The 13,602-nt window shown below is 40.7% G+C and overlaps 2 protein-coding genes and 1 pseudogene across 3 annotated transcripts in view; 1 reads left to right on the top strand and 2 right to left on the bottom strand.

The window, feature by feature from the left end:
• The window catches only part of LOC103284673 (polyadenylate-binding protein 4-like), a 35,970-nt pseudogene extending 22,898 nt beyond the window's left edge, over window positions 1-13,072 (bottom strand).
• The window catches only part of ZFP1 (ZFP1 zinc finger protein), an 837,904-nt gene that overhangs the window by 376,920 nt on the left and 447,382 nt on the right, over window positions 1-13,602 (top strand). The window lies entirely within an intron of this gene.
• Window positions 1-13,602, bottom strand: part of GLG1 (golgi glycoprotein 1) — a 123,860-nt gene that overhangs the window by 93,701 nt on the left and 16,557 nt on the right. The window lies entirely within an intron of this gene.

Raw genomic sequence — 13,602 nt, 5'->3', positions numbered from 1 at the left:
GGAAAAAAGAAAAGCAGCGCATCTTTACTCTGTGAATCATAAGTGAAACTTGAGATAACAAGCAACTCTCTTGGGAACTGAACAGATTAAAAACAACAACAACAAATATGGCTATGGCCTTAAAGTACGTAAAAAAATTATAAATCATATTTCTGACATGATTTGAATCTCCTCCTTCTTTCTTTCTTAATGAGCATTTATATTCACCCTATTCCTCCCAGCATCTCCAATCTTTCACCCTCTCCTGGATTGCTTTCTCTTTGCCTTTAAATTATAATAGATTTCCTTAATCTTGACAAACCTTTAACTGGGATGTGCTTCCTTCCAAATAGTCTTACCTCTTGACACTATCAAACTTCTGATAGTGACAAGTCATTAAAATAGTCTCAAATATTCCAAATCTGGATTCTATAAAAACTGTTCTACCACTAATTTACCAAAAACCATTCTTTTTACTCAGTCATTAACTTTAACTGTGTTATTCTATTGACCCTAGTGATCACTACCACCTCCTTTCAAATTTCCCTTTCCTGGGCTCCCACAGCTAAAATTTTCCTCCTTGGCTTCCACAACTAAACTCCTCTAAATCTTCTTTTAACTTTCAACCACTCCTGTTCCCTGTAATTTCCTCAACAAGCCTCTTTCCAACCCTTAATTTTGAGCATTCCCTAGGGCTCAATCCTTGGAATCATACTCTTCTATTTACACATTCTTTAAGAGGGCTCAACCATTTTCATACCTCCAACTATAGCCTCTTAAGCTGGATTACTCTAAAATTTAGATTTGGTTCAAGATTCAGTTCCAAATTTACATCTCCTTACGGGAAATTGCTCGAAGTGCCTGGCTGTCATTTAGAATTCCACACAAGCTAAGATTATATGTCTAAAGAGACAGCCTTGGATCCATCCGGGTGAGGCTGGGTCCCAGGCCCGGGTGAGACCACGCGCCCCTTGGGTAGGGGTGAGGCCACGTGCCCCTTAGTCTGGGTGATGCCGTGCCCCTGGGTTCGGCCGAGACCAAACCAGAGGGAGTCGGACCTCCATTACCACCGTTTGTCCACCATCCAGAGCTGAGGGGTCAGTGCTGACATGTACACATAAGGAACTACTGGACATTGAAATTGGGTCTCAAAAGAACTGTTGGTCCAGGGGGAAGCTCGCTACAGATTGATTCATTTGCCTGTCAGCATAACTATTATTGCTCGTCTCACATTCAATTCTTATTAGTATATATCTAGTGACATATGATCTCGCTCATCTAGGGGAAATGATGAACAACATAGACTGAGGAACAAGAACAGAACCAGAAGCAAGGAGGCATCGATCGGACTATCGGGCCTCAGAGGGAGGATAGGGTTGGGTAGGGGGAGGGTGGGGGGGAGGGGGAGAGTTCAACCAAAGGACCTGTATGCATGCATATAAGCCTATCCAACGGTTAAGTTCAACAGGGGATTGGGGCATGCGTGGGGAGAGGGGTGGGATGGGAATGGGGGGATGAGGACAAATATGTGACACCTTAATCAATAAAGAAATTAAAAAAAATAAAATTAAAAAAAAAAAAAAAAAAGAGACAGCCTAACAGTTCAACTTTGACTTCTCTTCACCTGGTTAAGTTCTACCATTCCTTCAGCTCAATCATCATTTTCTCAAGAAATTTCTGGACAATCTAATTAGCCAAATGCCATGCACCTCTCTTTCATAGCATTTATCAGAGCTATGATTTTCCATTTATTTTGTGATTCTTCAATGGCTACCTTTTTCTTTTTCTTTTTTAAAAATATATTTTATTGATTTTTTTACAGAGAGGAAGGGAGGGGGATAGAGAGCCAGAAACATCGATGAGAGAGAATCATCGACCAGCTGCCTCCTGCACACACCCCACCAGGGATGTGCCCGCAGCCAATGTACATGCCCTTGACCGGAATCGAACCTGGGACCCTTCAGTCCACAGACCGACGCTCTATTCACTGAGCCAAACAGGTTTCGGCTGGCTACCTTTTTCACTAGATGGATGGCAGGTTAAATGAGAGAACTGGGCATGTCCTTTAGTAGCGGGAGGTAAAGGGTATGATAATCACCATATCCCCAGCACCTACCATTAAGTTTTAGGCATGTATTAAATAATATTTACCCAAAATTTATCAAATGAATGAATAAAAGCATTCTAAATTTTTCCTAGGTAATGCATCTTCCACCAATCCCATTTCCATTTTCACTCCTACTAGTCCATTGTAGTTCAGGTGTTTGCTTCACAGTTTAATCACAAAAGCAGTTTACTTAATGAGCTCCTTCAGATTTTCCTTACTTCATTCCACATTGCCACAAGAATAATTTCCTTATTTAGTTTACCATGCCGTTTTCCTACCCAATAATCTTCAGTGACTTCCTATTTCCCCCCAAAATAAATCTAAGCTAACGTTTAGACATTTCACTAAAGAACTCAATTTGCCAAGAACATTAATGTCAGCTACTCAAGGCAGCCTCTCCTTAGCCATGGCTTTGAAATAATACACTGAGTCTTCTCTTTTTTTTTTTTTAATGAATCTTTATTGTTCAGATTACAATTGTTTCTCCTTTTTCCCCACATATCTCCCCACCACCCAGTTCCTACCCCCCCACTTCCCTTACCTCCCCCCCCCCGCTGTCCTTATCCATAGGTGTATGATTTTTGTCCAGTCTCTTCCCATACTCCCCACACAGACACCCCTTTCCCCCTGAGAATTATCAATCCACTCCCATTCTATGCCTGATTCTATTAAGTTCACCAGTTTATTCTGTTCCTCAGATTTTTAATTCACTTGACTTTTAGATTCACTTGTTGATAGATACGTATTTGTTGTTCATAATTTTTATCTTTCTTCTTCTTTTTCCTCTTTTTAAAGAATACCTTTCAGCATTTCATATAATGCTGGTTTGGTGGTGATGAACTCCTTTAGCTTTTTCTTATCTGCGAAGCTCTTTATCTGCCCTTCAATTTGAATGATAACTTTGCTGGGTAGAGTAGTCTTGGTTGTAGGTTCCTGCTATTCATCACTTTGAATATTTCTTGCCACTCCCGTCTGGCCTGCATGGTTTCTGTTGAGAAATTAGCTGATAATCGTATGGGAGCTCCCTTGTAGGTAACTAACTGTTTTTCTCTTGCTGCTTGTAAGATTCTCTCTTTGTCTTTTGCTCTTGGCATTTTAATTATGATGTGTCTTGGTGTGGTCCTCTTTGGATTCCTTTTGTTTGGGGTTCTGTGCGCTTCCTGGACTTGTAAGTCTATTTCTTTCATCAGGTGGGGGAAGTTTTCGTTCATTATTTCTTCAAATAGGTTTTCAGCATCTTGCTCTCTCTCTTCTTCTGGTACCCCCATAATTCTGATGTTGGTACGCTTGAAGTTGTCCCAGAGGCTTCTTACACTATCTTCAACTTTCTGAATTCTCTTCTCTTCATGCTTCTCTGGAGGAGTGTCCTTGGCCTCTTTGTATTCCAAATCTTTGAGTTGATTCTTGCAATCCTCTAGTCTGCTTTTGGGTCTCTGTATAATATTTTTTATCTCAGTCAGTGTATGTTTAATTTCTAGTTGGTCCTCATGGAATTTATCGGCCTTTTCCATGAAATTCTTGAAAAACCTTATAACCGTGGTTTTGAACTCTATGTCCAGTCGCTTGTTCTCCTCCATTTCTTTGGTTTGTGATCTGTTTCCTTGTCTTCTCATATTCTCTGCTTCCCTAAGTTGGTAGGGTAGTTTTGTGTACTAGGTGTCCTATTGGTTCAACGGGTCAGCCTCCCAGTTACTTGAGGTGGACACTCTTGGTGTACCCTTGTGTACTGTGTGTCCCCCAGCAGGAGCTACAGCACGGGCTAGTTTTCTCCTCCTTTGCTTGGGCGGTTTTGGAGCAGTCTGACTGGAGCTGCAGTAGGTTAAGCTGCTCCAGAACAGGCCATTTATATGCAAAAGCCGCTGTGTGGAGCCTGGGCGGGTTTGTAGAATGTGCGGGGCGGGGCCTCAGGGCGGGGCCTCAGGGCTGGGTGGGGTCTCAGGACGTCACTAGGCTGGGGCGTGGCCAACGGCAATGGCTGCCATCAGCCGTCTCTGCCTTTCCACGTTTCCAAGTCCCTACGTCCCGCGCTCCAGCGCAGTAAACAATGATTGCTGGGCGCACCACCGCAAAAAAGTCACTCTCACTTTCCGACCCGATGGCCGAGAGTCCAGCTTCTCCCCATAGGTGCCTGGGTCCCCCGAGTGTCCCCAGAAACTGGATTTCAGAGTGATCGGGAGCTTGTCTCCCTGCGGGTTGAAGAAAAGCTGCGCACCCAGCCGCCCGCCGCCGGCCCGATTCGAGTGCCTCCGTACCTCAGCTTTTCAGCGATTGTGCTTCTTTCTCTTCTTAGTTGTAAATCTTCCACTCAGCCAGCTTTCCCGTGGTTCTGGGTGGTAGACGTTTTTGTCTTTTAGTTGTATTTTTGAAATTGTTGTGTGAGGCAGCAGATTAGTTGTTTAACTATGCCGCCATCTTGGTTCCTCCCTTCTGAAATCTGAGTCTTCTCTTTGACTCTCCTTTTTCTAAGTTCCTTGAAGACCACCACCTGGTCAATGTTACTATTTATGCACCTTTACTTCATTAACAAATAAGGCACCACTAGCAGAACAGGCATATCAGCCTGAATAAGCAGTAATTTTTTAAACTAGGTTATGTGACAACCAGAATTGGATATTAAGAGTCCATTTCAGTGAATAACTTTATGAACAATTATTCAATTTGCTGGGGAAAAAATAAAAAACACAAATACATATAAACACTAGATAATGTAAGGCATCACCACTTTTAATATGTGCAAAAAGACCGAATTTTGCTGCAAAAAATATACACACAACTATTTCTAGAATATTCTGTTTCCGTGCTGATAGTAAAAATTCACCTTGGTTGAATTTGCTTTCTTTTTTAAAAAAATATATATATTTTTTTATTGATTTTAGAGAGGAAGGGAGAGGGAGAGTGAGAAACATCAGTGATGAGAGAGAATCACTGATTGGCTGCCTCCTTCACACCCTTTACTGGGGATGGAGCCCGAAACCCGGGCATGTGCCCTTGACTGGAATCAAACCCCAGACCCTTCAGTCTGCAGGCCAACGCTCTATCCACTGAGCCAAACTGGCGAGGGCTGCTTTCTTTATCTTTGCTAAAGATTTGACGAATTCTTAAGTGTTGTGAGGAAAAAAAAGTAACCATTCTGGGGGAAATATTATATGTTATATAGTGGGTTGGGCAAAAGTAGGTTTACAGTTTTTGTATGGAAAATTTATAATAAAAGCATAATTTGTTAATTAGATCCGACATCCTTCTGGATGACCTTCCGGATGAAACCGGGGCTGTAAGGGAAGCCCAGGTCCCGGGTGCCTGCCGGGGTGCCAGAGGGAAGCCAGTCCTGGCAGCTGGGGGAAGGAAGGCCTACTCTTGTATGAATTTCATGCATTGGGCCTCTAGTTAATAAATAATAATATAAGAATAAACTGTGTTTCACGGACTCACAACTGTAAACCTACTTTCACCCCACCCTGTATACCAATAAATATCTGCATCAATCAAGTGGCATTATTTCATAAATATTCTAGTTTGTCATCTAGCCACATAATAAAGAAGATATAAATCAGGATCCAATGTTTTAAATGCCCTTTTGGCAAAAAGTAGTCATTACCACCCGGCTGGTATGGCTCAGTGGTCGAGCCTTGAGGTCATGGTTCGATTTCCAGCCAGGGCACTTGTCCAGGTTGTGGGCTCAATCCCCAATAGTCAAATGATCAATGATTTTCTCTCATCACTCATGTTTCTCTCTCCCACTCTCCCTTCCTCTCTGAAATAAATATATATTTAAAAAATTTTTTTAAAAGTCATTACCAATACCAACAGCATTTTAACATATAACCAATTATATTAACTTGACTCTTCAAAACCTGCAGCTGACAGTGATCTTCTATATCCAAGAAATAACCTATATCTAGATTTTAGTATGTTGATGGAATTAATTTGCCATCACAAATGACTGATCTCCCAAACATCCATATTTTTTTGAAGAAACAAAATAATGGAATTTTTAAAAAAGTAAACTAAACAGAGACATTTCAAAATGATGACAACCTGCTATACCGGCTATTGTTATAACTAAATTATTAAACAATTATTTGGGGTGATGGTGGATACAGGCAAACAATTCCGCATTCTGGCTACATTTTACTTGCTATGTTCTAATTAATTTAAAGAATAAAGAAATCTATTATTATCTCAATGCAATCTATAAATCACTAGTATATGCCACTGCTAAACCCATAAGAAATAGCAAAAGTTCCAATATATATCAATTGGAACTGCCATGCCATGCTGCAGCGTCTGCCATTCAGGAGAAAGCTAAATTTCCCAAGCTTGGTATATCTTGAATAATCTGAAATTCCTTTGGGGTTACATAGACTGATACTTATAATAATGGAAAGGACAGATCCAGAAACACACAAATGAGAAAATAACCTCGTTAGAAACGGGGGGGGGGGAGGGGGGGGGGAGGAAAGTCTAAGGATATTGGCTCATCAGAATAGAATAAAGCTGACTTGCTTCAGAAAAGACACTTGTTTTCCCAACAGCTAAGAGGAGGGGGGGAAAAAGATTGATACAAAATAAATGCATTCTAGGATACAAGTTTTTTTGTCAAGTTCTGACTTTACAAAGGAGGGTGTTTTATTTATAGTAAGCACAAGGAAAGCTATGAATGAAAATTGACATGGAATACAATTTTCCATATAGCTTACAGTAAGTGTTTAAAACTAACATCTTTATGAAATAAAGCAAGTACAGTTGATCCTCTAATAACACAGGGGTTAGGGGCACTGATCCTCCACCCCCTACACAGTCGAAAATTCGAGTATAACTTTCGACTCCCCAAAATCTAATAATGTCCCTTCAGTATCCATGGGGGACTGGTTCCAGGACCCCCACAGAATACTAAATTCTGCAGATGCTCAAGTCCCTTATAGAAAATGGCATACAACAATGCATTCAGCCAGTTCTCCGCACCCATGGATCAAAAATACTGTTTAAAAAACAAACAAACAAACAAACAAAAAAAAAAAAAAAATATATATATATACACATACACAGACACACACACACACACACACACACACACACACTGTTTTCAATCCATGGTTAGTTAAATCCAAGGATACAAAACCTGGGCATATGGAGGGTTTGTTTTTATTTTATTTACTTACTAGAGGCCCGGTGCACAAAATTCGTGCACGGAGTGGGATGGGGGGAGGGAGAGACACCTTAGCACTGCCTGCACCCTCTGCAATTCGGGACCCCTACACCTTTTTCTTACCTAGCTAACCTCTTCACATTTAAAAAAATTAACTGAAATATCACCTACTCTAGGAAATCCTCTTTGAACAAATGTCTTTACAATCTGTATTAAGTATTTTCATAGTATACCATTCTTTTTCTTTAACAGCTACTTAGAGTAGATGCAATGTGGTTTTCATTCTTGCATCTGAATTTTTTCTTCTTGCTCTTGTAATAGCAAAGCTTATCCAATTTACATTTGCCCTTCAAGGGCTTATATTTGGTTCAGTTTCTAGTTGGCTCCCTGCTTTATTTTTAAGCAATAAATTTGGGTTGTGATAGTAAATCTCACTTATAATCAAGTCTGTAGGTCTATCTGAATATTTCTATAATACCTATCACTTTAGCATACCAGAGATTGTCTTCATTTATAGAAAATAACAATAAATGTCACCTGACCATTTGATCTTCTAGTAATATTTTATTTTTTTTATATATTTTATTGATTTTTTAAAGAGAGGAAGGGAGAGGGATAGAGAGTTAGAAACATCGATCAGCTGCCTCCTGTACACCTCCCACTGGGGATGTGCCCACAACCAAGGTACATGCCCTTGATCGGAATCGAACCTGGAACCCTTCAGTCCGCAGACCAACGCTCTATCCACTGAGCCAAACAGGTTTTGGCAATCTTCTAGTAATATTTTATAGCAAGATGTATTATTCTAGTAATTTAACTATTACAAAACTGAGGCGTATAGAAATAAATTACATTGAACAATAAAGAATGACTCAAATATCAAAGTATTGTACACTTAGGGCCTCCCTTGTCCTGTGCCTCAGATATCATAGCATAGTTCACAGTTCACATGGAACTCAGCTTACTTTAAAATAGAAAGGGATGCCACACTCATGAATCAGCTACTTCCACATATATTTTTTTTATTTAATTCATAGCACATACTCTTTGTACTAATTATTGGAAAATCATCCTAGCAATTGCCTCTGTTCCTCTCTGTATTGTTGCCTTACATTCTGATGTTATTACTTTGCTTTTATCATCCACTCGCTCTAATAAGATAGTGAATTTATTTAAGGGCAGAGATCATGACTTGAGCTTGTGTTTCTCTGTCATGGTGCCTAGATAAATACTCAAATGCCATCCAGTCCAAATGACTGTGATGAGAGAGGCCCACTGTTGCTGGAGACCTCTGATTTTTATTTAAGGGCCTCATTTGTTCTGCACTTTTACAGAGGGGTAAGTAGGGGCTGAGGGAATTTGAGGAAACCCAGACAGAATTCTCTTCCTAAAAGATTTTGCTAAGCTGGACCCCCTGGAACCACCGGGCATTTGTCCAATTAAAACCCAGACACACAGCAATAACAAAGGCACTGGTCCGTGGGGATCAAACCTGCAGGAACTCACCCCCGCATTCAGGACCAGGCCGCTGGGTAGACCTAGGCTGGTGCTCCTAACTCTGGGGACAGGGAGAATTCCCTTGGCTGCACCCCGTGATCTCCGGTCAGCTCTGCCTTGTCTGCTCTGCTCCCCTGTGATGGCGATGGTGGGTTCGGCTTGGCCTGGCCTGCTCTGCTCACCCCATGATGGCAATTGTGAGTCTCTTCTCTGCCTGCTCTGTTCGCCCCTGATCGCAATCGCGGGTCTCAGCTCGGCCTGACTTGCTCTGCTCGCCCCATGATGGTGATCGCGGGTCTCGGCTTGGCCTGCTCTGCTCGCCTCATGATGGCGATCATGGGTCTCTTCTCTGCCTGCTCTGCTCACCCCGTGATGGCGATCATGGGTCTCATCTCTGCCTGCTCTGCTCGCCCCTGATCGCAATCGTGGGTCTCAACTCGGCCTGGCTTGCTCTGCTCGCCCAGTGATGGCGATCACGGGTTCGCTTGGCCTGACCTGCTCTGCTAGCCCTGTGACCGCCATCGTGGGTCTCGGCTTGGCCTGGCCTCTTCGCCCTGTGATGGCGGGGCAGGGCAGTTTAGGGCGCTGCCCCCTGCCACCTGCCCAGGTCCCCTTGAATCCTCCGGAGGCTTAGGGCGCTGCTCCTACAGCCTGCATATGCAAATTAACCTCTATCTTTGTTGGGTTAATTTGCATACTCACTCTGATTGGCTGTAGGCATAGTGAAGGTACGGTCAATTTACATGTTTCTCCATTATTAGTGTAGATTGAAAAAAAATCTATGTATAAGTGGACCTGCACAGATAAAATCCACATTGTTCAAGAGTCAACTGTATAGTAAAATACTAATGGTACAATTTCAGTGGTTGGGTATATGTGGGTGTTCAATGTATGATTTTTTAAAACTTTGAAATTTTTCACAACAAAATGGGGGGTAAAACGAAATCTATCTCTTAGAGTGACAGTGGTGATTAAACAGATAATGTACATGAGCACAAAGCAGTTGCCCAATAAATCTATTTCCTTGTCCCCTTTGAATTATGTTAGCCAAAGAATGGGTTGCCTCAAAAGTCAAGAACAGGCATCCTCAAACTACGGCCCGCAGGCCACATGCGGGTGTTTTTGCCGTTTTGTTTTTTTACTTCAAAATAAGATATGTGCAGTGTACATAGGAATTTGTTCATAGTTTTTTTAAAACTACAGTCCGGCCCTCCAACGGTCTGAGGGACAGTGAACTGGCCCCCTGTTTAAAAAGTTTGAGGACCCCTGGTCAAGAACTTCAGGTTCCAGCAACATATGTGTTTTCCAGCAAAGAACAGAATCTGAAAAGCCTTCAACAATAAACATTTAAAAGATACTGAAAAAATAAAATGAAGAAGATATAAATAAGTGGAAGCATATACTATGTTCATGGATAGGAAGAATTAACATCTTAAAATGTCCATAATACCAAAGCAATCTATAGATTCAATGCAATTACTGTTCAAATACCAATATCACACAGAACTAAAACAAATATTCCAAAAATGTACAGTATATGAAACCATGAAAGAGTCTGTATAGCCTCAGCAATCTTAAGAAGAACAAAGTTGGGGGTATCACGCTAACAAAGTTGGGGGTATCACGCTACCTGATATCAAACTATACTACAAGGCCATAGTAATCAAAATAGCATGGTATTGGCATAAAAACAGGCATATAGATCAATGGTACAGAATACAGTCCAGAAATAAATCCATGCCTTTATGGTCAATTAGTATTTGACAAAGGAGGCAAGAGCATACAATGGGACAGTCTCTTCAATAAATGGTGTTGGGAAAATTGGATACATGCAAAAAAATGAAACTAGCAGAAACCGGTTTGGCTCAGTGGATGGAGCGTCGGCCTGCGGACTCTAGGGTCCTAGGTTCGATTCCGGTCAGGGGCATGTGCCTTGGTTGCGGGCACATCCCCGGTGGGGTGTGTGCAGGAGGCGGCTGATCGATGTTTCTCTCTCATCGATGTTTCTAACTCTCTATCCCTCTCTCTTCCTCTCTGTAAAAAATCAATAAAATATTTTTTTTTTAAAAAATGAAACTAGATCACCAAATTACAACATACACAATAATAAGCTCAAAACTGATTAAAGACTTAAATGTAAGTCGTAAAATCATAAAAACCCTAGAAGAAAATATAGGGAGTAAAATTCTTGTAGCAATACTTTTGCTGATATATCGTCTCGGGCAACAAGGGAAAAAATAAAATGGGACATCAAAATAAAAAGTTTTTGCACAGCCCTAACCAGTTTGGCTCAGTGGATAGAGCGTTGGCCTGCGGACTGAAGGGTCCCAGGTTCGATTCCGGTCAAGGGCATGTACCTTGGTTGCGAGCACATCCCCAGTAGAGGGCGTGCAGGAGGCAGCTGATGTTTCTTTCTCGTTGATGTTTCTAACTCTATCCCTCTCCCTTCCTCTCTGTAAAAAAAAATAAAATAAATAATTTAAAAATTTTAAAAATAAAAAATTTTTGCACAGCAAAGGAAACCATCAACAAAATAAAAAGGGAACCTACTGAATAGGGGAACATATTTGCCAATGAAATATCTGATAACGGGTTAATTTCTAAAATATATAAAGAACTTCTAAAAATAATAATAATAAAAAGAACTACAACTCAACACCAAAAAGACAACCCAATTAAAAAATGAACAAAAGACTTGAATAGACACTCTCCAAAGAGGGTATACAGACATCTGAAAAAATGCTCAACATCACTTATTATCAGAGAGACGCAGAATGGCAATCAACAATAAAAAAACAAACAACTGCTGGCAAGGATGTGGAGAAAAGGGAACCCTAATGCACCGTTGGTGGAAATACAGACTGGTGCAACCACTGTAGAAAACAGTATGTAGTTTCCTCAAAAATTAAAAATGTAACTGTCTTTTGACCCAGAGATCCCACTTCTGGGAATATATCCACACTAATTTGAAACAATATATGCACCCCTATGTTCATGACAGCGTTATTTACAATAGCCAAGATATAGAAGCAGCCCAGGTGCCTATCAGTAGATGAATGATAATAAAAAACATGGTGCCGGGGCCGGTTTGGCTCAGTGGATAGAGCATTGGCCTTCGGACTCAAGGGTCCCGGGTTCGATTCCGGTCAAGGGCATGTGCCTTGGTTGCGGGCACGTCCCTGGTGGGGGGTGTGCGGGAGGCAGCTGGTCGATGTTTCTGGCTCTCTGTCCCTCTCTCTTCCTCTCTGTAAAAAATCAATAAAATATTATATATTTTTTTTAAATGGTACATTTACACAGTGGAATACTACTCTGCCGTAAAAAAGAAGGAAATCTTACCTTTTGTGACAGCATGGATAGACCTGGAGAGTATCATGTAAGTGAAATAAGCCAGTCAGAGGAAGACAAATACTATATGATTTCACTTATATGTGGAATCTAATGAACAAAATAAACTAACCAACAAAATAGAATCAAGACTCACAGATGCAGAGAACAGACTGACAGCTGTTAGAGGGGAGGAGGTGGAGGGCAGGGTGAAAAAAGGTGGAGGGATTAAACAAACAAACAAACAAACAAACAGACACAAGACAACAGTATGGTGGTTACCAGAGGGAAAGGACGGTGGTAGTGGAAGGAAATAGAAGAGGGCCAAGGAGGGGATAAATGGTGAAGGAAGGAGACTGGACTTGGGGTGGTAAATACACAACGTAATATACTGATGATGTATTATGGAGTTGTACACTTGAAACCTGTACACTTTTATTAACCAATGTCATCTCAATAAATTCATTTAAAAAAAAAGATAAACTTAAAATAAACTCCAAAAAATGTTAAATAGGTAACATACACATGTGGCTCATATATTTTCTTTAAAAAATAGAAAATATAAAATGCATGAAAAATTTCCCACATATTTTTATTTTTTAAAAATATGTCTTGTTTTGTTTTTAAAGAGAAAGGGAGAGGGATAGAAGGTAGAAACATTGATGAGAGAGAAACATCATCGATCAGCTGCCTTCTGCATACCCCCTACTGAGGATCAAGCCCCCAACCAGGTCATGTGTCCTGACCAAGAATCAAACCAGCCTCCTCTTGGTTCATGGGTCAACGCTCAACCACTGCACCACACCAGCCGGGCCCCCACCTACTTTATTCCTCCATTATCCTAGTTTCTTCTGCAGCCATACAGAATATTCAATATTAAAAGGTATTTTTTTCTTATTCTTCCTCCTTGATTACACAAAAGACAGTATACTATATTGAGTGGGAACAACAGATCTTGAAGATCTTTCCATACCTGACACAAAGAGCTTCTTTTCCACAGCAATATAATAGTTCATTGTATAGATGCACTCTAATTTATTTAACTATACAATAGTGCATTGTATAGATGCACAATAATTTATTTACTCCCTTACTGAAGGATGTTGGGTTGCTTCCAGTCATTTGCTATTACCAAAAAAATGCTTCAATAAAACACCTCCGATTCATTCATCATACTGTTATGTATACATTTTTCAGAAGTAGGACTATTGGGTCAAAGGATATATACATATATTTGCAATTTTCATAAATAATTCTCAATCTCATTTTCTAACAATTTCTCCCCAGTAATTTCCATTTGCTATGACAGAAGTTAAAATTCAAGGGATGGTGACTTCTACTCCACTTATGAAGGATTATTACAGAAACTGTCCTCGTAGTAATTAACTAGATAAAATATAAGAAATACTTTTCAGTCATTGGACAACAGGCAGCCAAGGACTATGAATCCTGAAGGAAGGGAAATAAACAAGGTGAACCTGATGATTACCCCAGCCTGGAGGCAGGTTTCTAGGCTATAGCACAGGGAGGGAGAACCCAAACAGAA

The sequence above is a fragment of the Eptesicus fuscus genome, chromosome 21 (assembly GCF_027574615.1).
Source record: "Eptesicus fuscus isolate TK198812 chromosome 21, DD_ASM_mEF_20220401, whole genome shotgun sequence".
In the NCBI taxonomy this organism is placed as follows: Eukaryota; Metazoa; Chordata; class Mammalia; order Chiroptera; family Vespertilionidae; genus Eptesicus; species Eptesicus fuscus.
Note: the sequence above shows the minus strand (reverse complement) of the source record. Positions and strands in the feature narration are given on the sequence as shown.